The 18,588-nt window shown below is 44.5% G+C and overlaps 1 protein-coding gene across 1 annotated transcript in view; it reads left to right on the top strand.

Annotated features, from left to right (window-relative positions):
* The window catches only part of LOC136862274 (nose resistant to fluoxetine protein 6), a 415,203-nt gene that overhangs the window by 323,001 nt on the left and 73,614 nt on the right, over nt 1-18,588 (top strand). The gene's annotated exons all lie outside the window — the stretch shown is intronic.

Below are 18,588 nucleotides of genomic sequence, written 5' to 3'. Positions count from 1 at the left end.
TTTTTTTAGTATCCTTAAAAAATCTTGCCTTATCTTACGTAACTTTTGTTGAGTTCTCAGCCGAAGGCTGGTAGGATCCCCAAGGGCTCCAGCATCAACTGTCATAGGTAGCCTAAAAGCCACTGGAGAGGCTTACTAGAGAAATAAGGAGTGAGGTAGTTTTCCTGTTACTTTCCTCGCTGAGCCAGAGTTGCAGTTAATCAGTAAATGCACACATCAACTGATCCTACCAGCGATTGGCTGCATAGGTAAAGGTATTACTGGCATTACTCACACCTCAGTCACTTTCATTTCATGAAAGCGAAGAAGGAGACAGATGTGAAAATAATAAATTTTTCTAGCGCATACCAGAAGACACAATGCACTGGAAATACAATGTTTTACCGGAAATAGATCTGGGTTAACTTATATAATTGATTTCTTTCTTTCTTTCTTTCTTTCTTTCTTTCTTAACCCGTTTCCCCTTCAGGGTTATATTTTCCCTCGGACTCAGCGAGGGATCCCACCTCTACCGCCTTAATGGCAGTGTCCTGGAGGGTGAAACATTGGGTTGTAGGATAAAACTAAGAAGGAGAACCAGTACCTCTCCCAGGCGGCCTCACCTGGTATGCTGAACAGGGGCCTTGTGGGGGAATGGGAATATTGGAAGGGATAGACAAGGAAGAGGGAAGGAAGCGGCCGTGGCCTTAAGTTAGGTACCACCCCGGCATTTGACGGGAGGAGAAGTGCGGAAATCACGGAAAACCACTTCGAGGATAGCTGAGAAGGGAATCGAACCCCTCTCTACTCAGTTGACCTCCCGAGACTGAATGGACCCCGTTTCAGCCATCGTATCACTTTTCAAATTTCGTGGCAGAGTGGGCGACGTTTCCCGTGTATAGGCAACTGCGTGTTAGTGTTGTGTGGTGTGTGATTTGCACGGATGCTGGAAGCAGCACAAATACCCAGTCCCCGAGCCAAGGGAACTGTTCATTTAAGAAAATCCCAACTCGGTTGGAAATCGAACACAGCGCCCTCTAAACCGAAGACCATTCACTACGCTGACCACTCAGCTAAGGAACCAGACGCATCATTGATATATACAGCCAAAAAGGTCACTAATTTTAACTAAATTTGAAGATGACATTTTTATACTGTCTTTTCACAACTTCAGAGTCCGACTCGTTGGCTGAATGGTCAGCGTACTGGCCTTCGGTTCAGAGGGTCCCGGGTTCGATTCCCGGCCGGGTCGGGGATTTTAACCTTCATTGGTTAATTCCAATGGCTCGGGTGCTAGGTGTTTGTGCTGTCCCCACCATCCCTGCAACTCACACACCACACATAACACTATCCTCCACCACATTAACACGCAGTTATCTACACCTGGCAGATGCCGCCCACCCTCATCGGAGGGTCTGCCTTACAACGGCTGCACTCGGCTAGAAACAGCCACACGAAATTATTATTATTATTATTATTATTATTATTATTCAACTTCAGAATTCTCAAATAATTCAAAACTTCTTAATATTACTCGAGAACTCTGGGTGTTTTGGTACAAGTGGAAAAATCGTATCTTTTAAATATAATGCGGCATAGCGTTTCTACCTACAATTAAGTGGTTCATTTTCGTCCCCCCTGAGAGTCAAACATGAGACTTCATCCTTTCATAGAAACAGTTTTAGAGCAGTGACCGTCAAATGCAGTGTACTGGTGCGCGAACAGATCACCGAGGCAAGTGTATTGCAGCAGTAAGCAGCACAGCAATACAGTACGTCTCGAGGTTGATCGTGTTCCAATTGAGTTGTACTTGGAAGTCTTGGACAACATGATCGTAAACTGAAGGAGAAATTTTCATCATCATCATCATCATCATCATCATCTGTTTACCCTCCAGGTTCGGTTTTTCCCTCGGACTTAGCGAGGGATCCCACCTCTACCGCCTCAAGGGCAGTGTCCTGGAGCTTCAGACTCTTGGTCGGGGATACAACTGGGGAGAATGACCAGTACCTCGCCCAGGCGGCCTCACCTGCTATGCTGAACAGGGGCCTTGTGGAGGGATGGGAAGATTGGAAGGGATAGACAAGGAAGAGGGAAGGAAGCGGCCGTGGCCTTAAGTTAGGTACCATCCCGGCATTCGCCTGCAGGAGAAGTGGGAAACCACGGAAAACCACTTCCAGGATGGCTGAGGTGGGAATCGAACCCACCTCTACTCAGTTGACCTCCCGAGGCTGAGTGGACCCCGTTCCAGCCCTCGTACCACTTTTTCAAATTTCGTGGCAGAGCCGGAAATCGAACCCGGGCCTCCGGGGGTGGCAGCTAATCACACTATCCACTACACCACAGAGGCGGACTGAGAAATTTGCAACAAAGACAATTTTTGTCACTCTTATGAAAATGATCCACAGGTCAGATTTCCACGATTGCACTACTCGTCTTGTGCTTATTTTGGTCGACATTCATCTGCGAATAGCATCCTTTCTTTTCCTTGGATGAAATTAACGAACTTCGATAAAGAGATCAACATCTAGCCTCTTCTTCTTCTTCTTCTTCTTCTTCTGCTTCTTCTTCTCAATCTGTTTTCCCTCCAGGGTCGGTTTTTCCCTCGGACTCAGCGAGGGATCCCACCTCTACCGCCTCAAGGGCAGTGTCCTGGAGCGTGAGACTTTGGGTCGGGGGATACAACTGGGGAGGATGACCAGTACCTCGCTCAGGTGGCCTCACCTGCTATGCTGAACAGGGGCCTTGCGGGGGATGGGAAGATTGAAGGGATAGACAAGGAAGAGGGAAGGAAGCGGCCGTGGCCTGAAGTTAGGTACCATCTGGGCATTTGCCTGGAGGAGAAGTGGGAAGTCCGCCTATGTGGTGTAGTGGTTAGCGTGATTAGCTGTCACCCCCGGCGGTCCGGGTTCGATTCCCGGCTCTACCACGAAAATTTGAAAAGTGGTCCGAGGGCTGGAACGGGGTCCACTCAGCCTCGGGAGGACAACTGAGTAGAGGTGGGTTCGATTCCCACCTCAGCCATCCTCGAAGTGGTTTTCCGTGGTTTCCTACTTCTCCAGGCGAATGACGGGATGGTACCTAACTTCGGGCCACGGCCGCTTCCTTCCCTCTTCCTTGTCTATCCCTTCCAAACTTCCCATCCCTCCACAAGGCCCCTGTTCAGCAGAGCAGGTGAGGCCGCCTGGGCGAGGTACTGGTCATTCTCCCCAGTTGTATCCCCCGACCAAGAGTCTGAAGCTCCAGGACACTGCCCTTGAGGCGGTAGAGGTGGGATCCCTCGCTGAGTCCGAGGGAAAATCCGAACCTGAAGGGTAAATAGATGATGATGATGATGATGATGAGAAGTGGGAAACTACGGAAAACCACTTCCAGGATGGCTGAGGTGGGAATCGAACCCACCTCTACTCAGTTGACCTCCCGAGGCTGAGTGGACCCCGTTCCAGCCCTCGTACCACTTTTCAAATTTCGTGGCAGAGCCGGGAATCGAATCCGGGCCTCCGGGGGTGGTAGCTAATCATAACCACTACACCACAGAGGCGGACATTTATAATTTGTCATTTCAATTATTTATCTGCTTTAACTACCTGATAACCGGTAAATAAATTTCGTCTGGCTATTTCTAGCCGAGTGCAGCCCTTGTAAGGCAGACCCTCCGATGTGGGTGGACGGCATCTGCCATGTGTGGTGTGTGAGTTGCAGGGATGTTGGGGACAGCACAAATACCCAGCCCCCGAACTATAGGAATTAACCAATGAAGGTTAAAATTCCCGACCCGGCCGGGAATCGAACCCGGGACCCTCTGTGACGAAGGCCAGTACGCTGACCATTCAGCCAATGAGTCGGACCTGATAACCGGTACAAAAGTATCTTAGATAGTAGACGCCCTCCCTCTGCCCGGGGGATTTGTGATGGTGATTTGTGATGTGGAGAAGGTGACGCGGTAGCGACCGTGGCCTATGATAGGATCTGCCCAGCCATTCGCCTAAGCGCAGGAGATTGGCAAGCCACGGAAAACCATTCTCAGGAGCCGACGACAGGGACCTGCCCCACCGCCTCGCGAATGTACAGCTGCAAGGGTAGCCAAAACTAGCCGCTGTTAACCCGGCGAGTTGGCCGTGCGGTTAGAGGCACGCGACTGTGAGCTTGCATCCGAGAGATAGTGGGTTCGAATCCCACTGTCGGCAGCCCTGAAGATGGTTTTCCGTGGTTTCCCATTTTCACACCAGGCAAATGCTGGGGCTGTACCTTAATTAAGGCCACGACCGCTTCCTACCAACTCCTAGGCCTTTCCTATCCCATCGTCCCCATAAGACCTAATTTGTGTTGGTGCGACGTAAAGCCACTAGCCTCTGTTAAGCTGAAACCTACTCACCGACCTAAAGTAATATAATTTATTGCGTCCATTATTTAGGTGATGCTCATTTTCTGTATGTATGTAGTGGCATTCAATGTTTAATTTAGAAATACTGATGTTGATGATGCTGCTGATGATGATGATTGTCGTTTAAAGGGGCCTAACGTCGAAGGACCCTAATTTAGAAATACGGTTCGTACGTTGAAGATAGTTATTAATTTGAATATTAACTGAAAATGTGCCAGTAAAACGTATTCAATGTCTAATTCTGTGTGCACATATAAAATACAAATATGTTAATGCAATCATCATCATCATCCGTTTACCCTCCAGGTTCGGTTTTTCCCTCGGACTCAGCGAGGGATCCCACCTCTACCGCCCCAAGGGCAGTGTCCTGGAGCTTCAGACTCTTGGTTGGGGGATACAACTGGGGAGAACGACCAGTACCTCGCCCAGGCGGCATCACCTGCTATGCTGAACAGGGGCCTTGCGGGGGATGGGGAAGATTGGAAGGGAGAGACAAGGAAGAGGGAAGGAAGCGACCGTGGCCTTAAGTTAGGTACCATCCCGGCATTTGCCTGGAGGAGAAGTGGGAAACCACGAAAAACCACTTCCAGGATGGCTGAGGTGGGAATCGAACCCACCTCTACTCAGTTGACCTCCCGAGGCTGAGTGGACCCCGTTCCAGCCCTCGTACCACTTTTCAAATTCCGTGGCAGAGCCGGGAATCGAACCCGGACCTCCGGGGGTGGCAGCTAATCACGCTAACCACTACACCACAGAGGCGGACGGTAAATATATTTACTGGCTTATATTTCGACAGAACTTTAATGATGATGATTTTGTCAGAACAAACATGGACTGTATGCGCAGTCGTTTTCAATACGATCTCAGTACGATCCGCGGTTACATGGAACTCAATTCGAACTGAGTACGATGCGATCCCAGATTTTACCGTATCGACCTCGAGACTCAATCCGAATTGAGTCCCCGTTTACATGGCGTTTTCAGATCGATCTGAATCCTGCATGTAAACGTACTAAATGACTCACGCTCCGTGTAGCTGCCCATTTGCTCGAATGCTTTGCTTTCAACAGTGAAAAAGTAAATAGTTGCGAGTGGTAAATCGTTTTAAATTTCGTAAAGCTGGAATCGTCAAGCGTGGTCAGGAATGGGGATGCGTTTAGGTTGGATTAGGTTATTTTTATTATTGTCGAAACACTGCCGCTCCTAATAAAAAGCAACGAGCTACGTAGACGACTCGGCCATCAGCAACATGTTTTTCTCAATGCCACTCAAACTGCAACTGGCTTTTGTTTACGAACTCTTTATTTTGCGATGAAAGAAAGACAGTACCGTAGTTTAATACATTGCCTAGCTAAATATTTCAAAAATTACATATTTCATCCCAAAACTTAAAGTGATAGTGTACACACAGCGCGAACCTCAGTCGAATTGCTAATAATTCCCCGTGCTGTGTCTGGGTGAGTGGATGACACAATAGCCGCCTCTCCCATACAGGTCGCACAGTGACTTCATGGTCTCAGGTAGTTTGCGATAAGCTGCCGTACGGCGTATAGCGTGGTGGTTTCTTATAAAGTAGTAATTGATCGGTTTAGTGCGCTTCTTGGTTTCTGAATTAGGTGCTGAACAGTGTACTTTCGTGTATTGTAGAATTTGAAGTGCAATTCGCACCGATATGTTGAAGATTCGTGAGGTTGAATTGCAGAGAGGGAACAGGAATAACATCACACGCTACAACGCTTGTCTAAGTGCTGAGGGAGAGCATTTTACTGTAATGGAGCAAATGTTTTTGTATTTCCATCTGCTTTTCAATCTGATTATCCAGTCATCCAAGTTGGTGGGTTGGCGGGTATGGTGTGACGGCGACTGCACTCCCGTTTACCGACACGCGGCATACAGAAAGGACGGCAACCCTTGTGGGACTCGCCTAGTACAAATATCATCGTCCCTCCTCTCGGTCAGTAATATAATTAGTGGCCGTAAAACTGGGCCAAATCCACGGTGAAGTGCCGTCCCGGAAGAAGAAGAAGAAGAAGAAAATGATGATGATGAAGAAGAAGAAGAAGAAGAAGAAGAATCAATCAATCTATTAATTAATCCGTCATAGAATACAATAAGGAAATCTTCCTGGTGACGTCGCGAGCAACCGAACTCATGGGGAGGAGAACAATCATTCCACACATGAGGAAGTGGAAAAGATGGTAAATAAACCCCGTTGTTAGCAAGCAGGAGGAATAGATTAAATTAGATCTGAAATTGTGAAATATAGTGAGAAGGCTTCATAGAGTAATAAGATTAGCACGGAGTGTTAGTAAGGTACCGTCCGTTAGGACAAAAGCAGTAATTGCGCCTATCTATAAGCAAGGGAACAGGAAGGATTGCAAATACTATCGAAGTATCTCAGTAATCAGTATACCAGCTAAAGTGTTCACTGTGATCTTGGAAAGGAGGGTACGATCAATGGTTGAGAGTGAGTTGGATGAAAACCAGTGTGGTTTCAGACCACAAAGGGGCTGTCAAGATCAGATTTTCAGTATGCACCACGTAAATGAAAAATGCTTCGACAGGAATAGACAGGTATATTTATGCTTCGTAGATCTAGATAAAGCATAATATGACTGGGGGACTATGGGATTAAGGGTAGATTGTTAAAATCAATCAAAGGCAATAAATGTTGACAATTGGGCTGCAGTGAGAATTGATGGTATAATGAGTTCTAGATTCAAGGTACTTACAGGGTTTACACAAGGCTGTAATCCTACACCATTTTTTTGTTCATAGTTTAGATGGATCACCTGCTGAAAAGTATGAAGTGGCAGGGAGGGATTCAATTAGGTGGAAATGTAGTAAGCAGTCTGGCCTATGGCCGGCCCCGTGGTGTAGGGGTAGTGTGCCTGCCTCTCGCCCGGAGGCCCCGGGTTCGATTCCCGGCCAGGTCAGGGGATTTTCTCTCGACCAGAGGGCTGGTTCGAGGTTCACTCAGCCTACGTGATTAGAATTGAGAAGCTATCTGACGGTGAGATGGCGGCCCCGGTCTCGAAAGCTCAGAATAACGGCCGAGAGGATGCGTCATGCTGACCACACGGCCCCTCGTAAACTGCAGGCCTTCGGGCTGAGCAGCGGTCGCGGGCAGGCCAAAGCCCTTTCGAGGGCGTTAAGTGCCGTGGGTATTTTGTATTTTAGTCAGGCCTATGCTGATGACTTGGTGTTAATGACAGATTGTGTCGACAGACTGCAGTCTAATATCTTGGAACTTGAAAATAGGTGCAATGAGTATGGTATGACAATTAGCCTTTCAAAGACTGAATTGATGTCAGTAGATAAGAAATCCAAGAGAACTAAATGCCAGACTGGGGATAAAAAGCTGGAACAGGTAGCTAATTTCAAGTATTTACGATGTGTGATCTCCCATGATGGTAGTATAATAAGTGAGATTGAATCAAGGTACTGCAAAGCTAATGCAGTGAGCTCGCAGCTGCGATCAACAGTGTTCTGTAAGAAGAAAGTCAGCTCCCGGACAAAACTCTTTATATAGGTCTGTTTTCAGACCAACTTTGCTGTACGGGAGTGAAAGCTGGGTGGACTCATGATATCTTATTCTTAAGTTAGAAGTAACAGACATGAAAGTAGCGAGAATTATTGCTGGTACAAACAAGTGGGAACAATGGCTGGATGGTACTCGGAATGAGGAGATAAAAGATAAGTTATGAATGAACTCGATGGATGAGGCTGTGCGTATAAATCGGCTTCGATGGTGGGATCATGTGATGCGAATGGAGGAGGATAGGTTACCTAGGAGAATAATGGACTCTGTTATGGAAGGTAAGAGAAGTAGAGGGAGACCAAGATGACGATGGTTAGACTCTGTCTCTAACGATTTAAAGATAAGAGGTATAGAGCTAAACCGGCCACGGAACTTATTACAAATAGAGGCTTGTGGTGGCGGTTAGTAACTTCACAGAGGCTTGCAGACTGAACGCTGAAAAGTATAACAGTCTATAACGATGTATGTATGTATGTATGTATGTATGTATGTATGTATGTATGTATGTATGTATGTATTGTACAATGCATAAATAAATTAATTGATTAATTATTTCCAGTGCCGGTAATAATATTAGTGTCCAACTTCGTAGCGTAGTTAGTTGTTGCTTAGGCCTATAAGCTCAACAGCGTAGGGTCGAACCTTGATGAAGTTGATTGTTGTATGAGAGTACTTAAGTGCGAGATATATGTGTCACGTAAATTGATCCCTTTTTCGAGGAAAAAAATCCACCACGCCGGTTCCTCTTAAGATATGAAACAATTGAAGGGACTTTAAATAAACATCATTAATTCTGTAAATAAGGAACAGTATGCTAGTTAATAAGCGTCATAAAAAATCCCGTCTATCCTCCAAGTATGCTCCCTCACAAGGAAAATGTACTTTAGTGTGCAGAGATTCCAAGAAATGTGATAGGGAGCATTAATAAACGTGTGTGTCAAAGACTTAGGGAATTCAAGAAGAGTTTATCAGCGGTAATTCACAGGCACTGGTTGTGTTATTACCAGCAAGACGAGGAAAGGGGATTTCTTGTGATTACTCAGACACAATTATCAGGTGTAGGAACTCAGGAGGTGAGCAAGGCAAGCAGACACAGAGTAAACAAAACAGGCTAGGAGAACACAGTGCACAATGGAGATCTGTTTATTATATTTTCCTCATTTTATGGGAACATGTGCTAAACTCTCTAAGCATTTCTTATACTGGTAATGCATGGTTCTTAGGTTTAAATCGTCGTGACTTCAAGGAAATCTTTTAATCAGAGATTGGTCGATACCAGTTTGCGTCGTTACTCAATACCAATATGTTTTTGTCTCGATACTCTGACGCTTTTATTCTTGAAATTCTTTCTTTCTTTCTTTCTTTCTTAATCCGTTTATCCTCCAAGATTGGTTTTTTCTCGGACTCAGCGAGGGATCCCACCTCTGCGCTTCAAGGACAGTGTCCTGGAGCTTGAGTTTGGGTCGGAAAGGTGGACCAGTACCTCGCCCAGGCGGCCTCACCTCCCATGCTGAATAGGAGCTTTGTGGGGGAACAGGGAAGATTGGGAGGGGGATGTGGACAAAGAAGAGGGAAGGAAGCAGACGTGGCCTTAAGTTAGGTACCATCCTGGCAATTGCCTTGAGGTGAAGTGATAAACGAAGGAAAATCGCTTCAAGTATGACTGAGGTGGGAATCGAACATCCCTCTACTCAGTTGACCTCCCGAGGTGAGTGAACCCCGTTCCAGCCCTCGTACCACTTTTCAAATTTCGTGGCAGAGCCGGAAATCGAACCCGGACTTCCGGGTGTGGCAGCAAGTCACACTAACCACTACACCATAGAGATGGCTCGTTAGGACCATTCCTTATGAAATCGACTAATATTCTAGCAAAATGATCTCTTATGTATCAACATTTTGAGTTACTTATTGAGTGAAATTCTGTACCGTACTAATGCAAATACAGCTACAGATCAAAAACCGTAAAAAATTGTGCAAAGAAATCCCGTTTTATGATACTTTAAAAAATACGGTTCTTAAAAAGTGCCTTAGTGTTATAAAAATGAATTCGACTAAATAGGAGCTAGTGTTCAACTAGATATGTTTGCACGTCTATCTGTTATTTCTTGATCAATAAACCCCCGAGCGACGTTATGGAAGCTGCTGAGGTATGAGTGGTGCACAACTAGTGTTCTCATAGGGTTAATCGTGTTGCAATAGCACTTTCCGATAGGAAAATATAGAAGATTGGAAAGGGAGCATGTAAGTAATGACTTGTAGAAGAGGTGAAGTGGGATTATGAGAGACACAAGAACAGCTCCACCCTCGGAAACCTGATATGTACGGTAAGAAGACAACAAGGTTTGACCAAGAGAAATTTCACAGAAATGGCCTACATAGTTTATGGAAGCAGTTCCTGGTCCCGTACCGAGCCCCTGGCTCATCAAATGTGGACCCCAGAATAGCTGATATATTGGCGGCTTATCAAAGATCAGAAGGTTGAAGAGTCTCCTGTCTCTTTCCGAACAGTCAATCCTAAGAGTAGATATCGGTAACTTGAGCAATATTAAGATCGCTCAATACATTTTCTTCAGCACATTCTAATTATTTCTATAAAAGCTGGAACCACCCCGGCTCACGACTTGACAAGAATTTCCAGTGCTTCACATGTTTACTTGTCAAATCGCTTGCAATACTTGAGAAAGTGAATTAGAACATGTTTTAATCGGTCAAGGAATTTCCAAGTCTTTGACAGAATCGACCAATGGAATTGGAGCATTAATGGTGTGTCCTAGACCGCTAGGCATGCTGGGATTGCTGGAAATCAAAACAACAAAAATGGCTTCATCTTGATGGCTAAGGGATGTTGTGCGTGTATTAACTGCTAAGTATAAGGCGCATACCTGCCTGTCTGTATTCAGTGGACTCCATCGATACCACAATCAAATTAAGAAAACGGCACCGTACTAGGAGATTGCAAGAGAAATATATCAAGAAGTGGATAGTTTTTATTTTATTACCATACGTAACCTACCGTATAACTACACACTATCAGCAATATTCAATGTACGACGATCTTCGCTTATTATTATTATTATTATTATTATTATTATTATTATTATTATTATTATTATTATTGAATTCCTAATATGTTTTCATGTAATACGATACGAAATTGCGTTGGATTCATGTGGGTTAATGCAATATAACATAACCTTTGCAAATGATGTTATGGCAGGAAAACACATTGTAAAAATTATGTTGAAGATAACCTCATCAATCTTTTCTAAAACTTATGTTTTATTGCGCGTTGCTCTTCTTTTTTTTAAAGATTATATCCCACCCACTGCTTGTACAACTGCTGCTTGCCTTTCCTCCATTTTAAAACAAAATTCTATCAAACCTTGCCAAATATTTTCAAATCAAACCTTCAGCAATATTGAACAATCTTTGACAAGATTTTACAATTTGTCTTGTGAAGTATTGAACTGAATTCAAAGAAAAATCTGATGGTGTACAACAGGCATATTCCTGACGCCAGGTGATTTCTTCAGGTGAACATTGCATCCAGGATCCAACCTCGACCGTCTGAGTAGAATGTCAGCAGCAAAGCCACAGCGCTAATCATGTTCCGGTCGTGGCCTAAAAGTTTGATACTATCCTAGCATTCACTTAATATTGAAGACAATACTCACTAAACATCGCTTTTAGATGGCCGGGATTTTAACTCACTTTTTAAAATTGTATATACTTACTGAGTTCACCCCATTTAAGAACCTTAAAACATTCGTACCAGAATCAGGAGTCGAACCTTGCCATTCTGGTGAGAAGGTAGGTGTTCACCCATAGACCAAGAGATTGTCAGCATCTTGCTTCATCGATTGAAAGTGGGAAGAGAACATGTTCCAACTCCTGAAAGAATGAGTCTATCGGCTGAAAACAGGGAAGGATCGCGGAAGACAACAAAATGAATCACTAATCCCAATCATAACAAGAGTTTGTCAAGAGATATCACATGGTAATATTAACTACAGGACTCTGGCGTTACTTAAGTCGTGTTCCCTTGAGATGGAACTTAATGGAGTGGGAAGGAGAATGCCATCATTGTTCAAGTGAACTTCGATGTAGGCCCTAAGCTTCTTTGTCTTACAACGAACTTGGGAATCACCCATTGGGTGATTTTGATATCAGTTGTAGGTGAGTGTCCCTCTTAATGTGAGGTTAAAAGAATTTACCGTAGTATAACAGATAAACACAACAAATACCCAGGGCAACTTATACACCCGTCAGCGTAATAGGGCGTGACCAATCGGACAAGGTGTCGGACTTATTCGCGCTCCGGGGCGACAATGTCTGTTTCTTTAATTGTAATCTAATTGTAAGTTTATCGCATAAAATGAAAAACTCCACTTACTTCCAGTCAAGAAAAGACAAGCGTTATTTAATGGCTATTTGAAGACTGCATGTGCGTAATATTTAACAATTGCATGCGTAATAATTACAATTCAACAACTACTGAGACTGTGTACAAAATTGTTAAAACCTAGGAAGCATCAAGAAAAGAAAAGCGTTATTTAATGACTAGCGAGCGAGTGGCTGTGTGGTTTGCCTCATGTAGCTGTAAGCTTGCACTCGTGAGATAGCGGGTTCGAACCCAACTGTCGGCAGCCCTGCAGATGGCGGGAATGTACCTTAATTAAGGTCACGGTCTCTTCCATTCCGCTCATAGCAATTTCCTGTCTCATCATCGCCATAAGCCTGTCCGTATCGGTGCGACGTAAAGTAAACTGTAAAAAAGAAAATATGTAAATGTATTTCATAACTATTTGAAGATAGAATATTTAACAATTACTCGTATATGTGTAATAACTACAGTTCAACAATTACTGAGGCTATAATTATACTACTTCTTCTTCATCTGTTTACCCTCCAGGGTCGGCTTTTCCCTCGGACTCTACCGCCTCAAGGGCAATGTCCTGGAGCTTCAGACTCTGGGTCGAGGATACAACCGGGTAGGATGACCAGTACCTCACCCAGGCGGCCTCACCTGCTATGCAGAACAGGGGCCTTGTGGAGCGATGGGAAGATTGGAAGGGATAGACAAGGAAGAGGGAAGGAAGCGGACGTGGCCTTTAAGTTAGATACCATCCCGGCATTTTCCTGGAGGAGAAGTGGGAAACCACGGGAAACCACTTTCAGGATGGCTGAGGTGGGAATCGAACCCACCTCTACTCAGTTGACCCCGTTCCACTTTTCAAACCTCGTGGCAGAGCGGCGAATCGAACCCGAGCCTCCGGGGGGTGGCAGCTAATCACACTAACCACTACACCACAGAGGTGGACGACTATAATCATACAACTTTTAAAAATTATCTGGCATGAACTGTAGTAGGCTGCGTGGGAGTCAAGAACTATCCGCACATGGTCACACCCTGCTGAACTGGGAACATTTCCCCCCTGTTATCTTGTAAACTAAAGCCTGCCATGAAATAACCTTTTAACCTCGTAATAAGGGGGTCATTTCCCTACAACAGATATTAAAGTGATGCAGTGATTCCAAGTTTTGTATTTAAGTTACCATGTGTGTCTATGTGTTTGTTTTAGCGGAAACTACTCAGTTCACTACCACCGAGGATCTAAATATCACTTATTTTGTCACTTACTCCCCGGGGATTGGAGACAACAAGCTAGAATAACACAGAGGGGCTGTATGGCTGACGCTTCTTACGGAGGCAAATTCATCGGGAGCAAAACAAAGCAAGTTGGCGCGAGAACATAATTATGATCAGGTGACAGGGAGATGGTGCGTGGCTATTGAACATGGCTAAATGATTAGCGTGCTGGCCTTTGGTCACAGGGATCCCGGGTTCGACTCCCGGCAGGGTCGAGCACGGGGACGAGTGATGTGTCATCTTCATTTCATCCTCATCACGACGCGCAGGTCGCCTACGGGAGTCAAATCAAAAGACCTGCACCTGGGGAGCCGAAGTCCTCGGACACCACCCGGCGCTAAAAGCTATATGCCATTTCATTTTCATCGTAAGTTTTAAGAAATGAAAAGTTAGATTGTCGCTTTCAAGAATGCCATCCGTATATTTACGTATGTATATTGATTGATAATGTTAATGATAATGTTTAATGGTAATGATAATGTTTTGGTGATGGATAAATCAAGATAATTCAGAGCGTGGTTTTTCTCGGTTTCCATCGTAAATTTTATGTGTGGATCTATTTTGTTTAGCTGTTCGAGTATGTTGTTTTCGTTTGTAAACCTGCAATCTATAACAACGAAGATATCGTCTACAAATCTGCACCAACTTAAATGAAATCACAGATAAAACTAACATCCTCTTCAACACAGCCATTCCCATTCTAAAAGACACATATTTAAAAAGAATCAGCAGACACAAACCCACACAAAACCCAAAAGACACAACCCACTTCACCCCACCCCCTCCAGAAGCTGCTTCCCCCTCCCCACCACCTGTCAATCTGAACACTACGACAGCAACACGACGCACACGCAACAAGGTGCAGCACACTCCCGGCTACACTTGAAGACATATCCAGCCCACACGTAAGTAACACACACTCCTTAGCACACAAACCATTTAGCAGGCACTCTCTATCAGTTATTCTAATTCCTACTTCCATTTAGCAGGCACTCTCTATCAGTTATTCTAATTCCTACTTCCATTTAGCAGGCACTCTCTATCAGTTATTCTAATTCCACTTCCTTTTTCTTTCTCAGATTTTGAATTTACCTGAGCACAAATGCAAGTGTGAAGAGGGGACTCTATCAACCTTTCTTTAATTTCAAAACTTCATCCATAGCATGACATGCCTCAACAAGGAACCTAGAAATTAGTATTTATCAGCAACATCACACAATAAGAATGAACAACCTACAGAACCTCAGTTGAGTACGCTCCCCGCAAAATTGCGGCCCAACAAAGCACCTTGATTGTGTATTCACAACGTTTGGTCTCAGTGCCGACATGCTGCAAAGACGTTTCAACTAACACCGTAACCTCAGTGATCCTCTATTCTATAGGAACTGTATTTTCAACCTCTGTTATAGAAGTTTTGGAGTGTGTGGCATTCAAGGGACTCCAGCAAGCCAAGCCCATTGCACCATATGTACATATGTATATTGTTTGACATAATGTTGGCAACAGCACAGACTTTTGAATGGAACTCCAATGAGTCTAAGCCCCATATTGTACCATATGTATATACCTTAAGTAATATTATATTAGAATAAGGCATTCTTGTTAAATTAGTTTTAGTAATGTTTTACGTACTATCGCTATTAAGCAGGTTCACCAACAGCTGATGATGACCTTTTTACAGGTCGAAACCGGTACTGTTTCAATGTAGACAACTTCAAACATTTTGTAATAAAGTATTGATTAGGTGGAAATCTCATTCTTCATGCTTACATACGTCTACGGTAGTCTGAATTGGCGAATCGTCTACTTCATTCGAGACGAAGAAAGGGTAAAGACTGAAGAAAGCGGCTTGGCAACCTTTCCAGACCAAACAAGTATCACTTAGAACTCGTTTACTCAGCAGGGTGCAGAGTGTTATTGACTGCTGACTTCCAGGAACTGAGGCCGCCATGTTTTATCTCCAAGTATACCAAGCGAGTCCCGTGGTGCTTGCCTCTCGCCCGGAGGCCCCGAGTTCGATTCCCGGCCAGGTCAGGGATTTTTCTCTCGACTTGAGGGCTGGTTCGATGTCCACTCAGCCTACGTGATTAGAATTGAGGAGCTATCTGACGGTGAGATGGCGGCCCCGGTCTCGAAAGCCCAGAATAACGGCCGAGAGGATGCGTCGTGCTGACCACACGACCCCTCGTAATCTGCAGGCCTTCAGGCTGAGCAGCGGTTGCTGGGCAGGCCAAGGCCCTTTCAAGGGCGTTAAGTGCCATGGGGTTTGGTTTGGATATCAAGCGAGTTGATCGTGCGGTTAAGGTCGCCCTTCTGTCAGCTTGGTGGTGGTGGTGAGGAGGTACCACTGGGAAACCATACTCTGTTAACACAAATCAAAGGGACAAAATGGAAGAGGTCCGACGCTTCGAAAAATGAAGACAAGGGCCACGAAGGGTATGAAAATGAAACACTATCTAGGATTCGGAAACATAATACCGCCGGAGTCGGAAAAGAACAAGAGTTCACCAAGGGAGGTCGGATAGGATAGATGAAAGTAAGGAGCCTGGCACAAGTAAGTGGAAACAATGCATGGACTCAACTAAGGGCCCCGTGGTCGCCAACCCACGATCCCAAGTGAAGAGCCCGTGGGCCCCTTTTAATCGCCTTTTACGACAGGCAGGGAATACCGTAGTTCTACCGCACCAAACCACAGGGGGTGCTGTGAGCTTGCATTCAGGAGATAGTGGCAGAACTGAACATGTTTTTTTCATGGTTTCCCATTTTCAAACCAAACTGTACCTTAATCAAGGCCACGCCGCCACTTTCCCAATCCTAGCCCTTGCCCATCTCCCCGTCGCCGAAAACCTTCGATGTGTTAGTGCGACTTTAAACAAACAGCAAAACGAAAGTAATGCCAGTACGATACGGTAATGCGAAATAATAATGATAATAAATAATTACATTGAACATTTATAGTGATACTCATGGGGATACAACATATGATCAGAATGAGGTTCCCTTTCGTTTTAAGGATTTCCGTTATAAATACTTATTTATGTCCACGGTTTTTATTGTAATTTACGCTTAACCACAACAGCCAAGCAGGGTTCTGATTTCGTGGCCTGCTCGTATGTCACTGTGTGACGATTCTCCTTGCATCCTTTTCGAACTACTCTACAGTCAGCTGATCGCGATGTTGGCCTCGCGTCGCAACGAGGATGAAGTGCGCTATTCGCAATTTATGATTATTACTGTTCTAAGCTTTCGGCTAACGGTCTTTAATTTTGCACCAGTGATTCCATAATTCATATTTTCAACACCGTTTATCATTCGAGAACCACGCCCCCTTGCTTATGTGACCACTGGAAACATGGCGGACGTTTGTTCAATTAGCTTCAGCCGGGCAGCGCTTCTGCCTCTCTATGTTAATCTAGCTCGTTGACTCAAAACTATAACCTGGACGTTTACAGCATTAACCACTGGCTCGCTCTGTATTACTACTTCATGAGTAACACGTAAACTGTCTGTTCGTACCAAGCCACTGCTCCACACCAACAGCCACGTTGTCACGTTCATGTTGTTTATCCTTTTGAATATTACCACTACATTGTTGTCTTAAAAACTTCGTTCTGCAATATACTTGTAGCATATTCACAAAGCCTCGACATTTTGGTACTCAAATACTCTCGTAAAACCCCTGCACAATTAAATGTAACAGCAGCGCCTTTTTCTGGGGACACGTACAGAAGACGTGTGACGTTAATGCTCTGCATGCAAAAGACAGCTGAATGGTCGAATACCTATTCAGGGACACCCAAGATCGTTCTTGTCGCTAGAGCAGTGCTTATGCCGGATTGCCTTTCATGTCAATGGTTAATGCTAGAAACTAAGCAATTTTAACAATATTGTCATACTCATTTTGGTGCTGCCATTGGTTTTTGCGGTTTCCTTATACTGTAACTGCATAACCTTTGGTGGTGCTATTTGAGGATCCAACAAGCCTCTGGGCTGATTGTTGTATGTCCGTCGCGCCCTTCTCGATCCGCCAGCCATCTACACGCGTGCCAGTGTGTTATTCTTCGAGCCTCGACGCGCAGCCCTCAGTGCGCGTGCCTGGAACGTCGTGTGTGCTATAAAAAAGGAGCTCCTAGCCTGTCCAGACGCCCACTGACCCCGGTGTCCAGCTCCAGAATACACCCTACGTCGAGCACGGAGGCTACTCCTCTTGAAAATGTGCTTCGGCCAGGTGGACTGAATTTCTGGCAGTAAGAGGTCTCACCTCGGGTCACCGCTCCTCTTGCCTGTTCCGCTGTCCATGTCCAGTCGTACCATTATATGCCACTATCATTCCCTAGCTAATGCAAGCTCCCATTATCAACTTAGTTTCGCTAAGTAGGAACTCTTCAGTCATTGAACTTACGTTAATGAACTCAGACACTTCAACAAGGAAGGACTCTCTGAGATATTTACGTCAGTGCTTCTGATAGTTTTCGACTATCAAGAACTTTTCATGTCACAAGGGCTATCTTTCCGAAATAGTAGTGAACGTGAATACTCCAATGTGTATATAGTGTACAAAGACAGACTCTTTCTCCAAATTCATAGTTCATTTTGTTTCGAGATAACTTTCAGTTTTGTTAGTGTAAATATTGTAATTTTACATGTGAAGCAAATAAAGAAGTTGTGTTTTTGTAAACCCCAACCTTGTTTACAACACTGATGACCTAACAGACAGTCATACTCACCATTGGATAGTTTTTTAGACGAAAAAGCGTTTCTTTTCAGAGCCATAGCCCATTCGACCATTAAAACTAAAATGAGTAGGGAATGTAATGTGGAAAATAAAGGAGACATGTGTTTATCATAATATACAAAATTTATTACATTATGAACTCTGTGATATGTGAAAATGATTTTGAAATTAACAGCAGTCGAGTGTGGCTTGACGGGCCGGTTACCTCTATTTTGCAAGCTGAACTATTGTTCAAACACGACTGGATTATGGAATGAAAAGTAAAGGTTACCAGCCGCATGTGCCCCATCTTTGTTGCA

The sequence above is a fragment of the Anabrus simplex genome, chromosome 1 (assembly GCF_040414725.1).
Source record: "Anabrus simplex isolate iqAnaSimp1 chromosome 1, ASM4041472v1, whole genome shotgun sequence".
NCBI lineage: Eukaryota > Metazoa > Arthropoda > Insecta > Orthoptera > Tettigoniidae > Anabrus > Anabrus simplex.
Note: the sequence above shows the minus strand (reverse complement) of the source record. Positions and strands in the feature narration are given on the sequence as shown.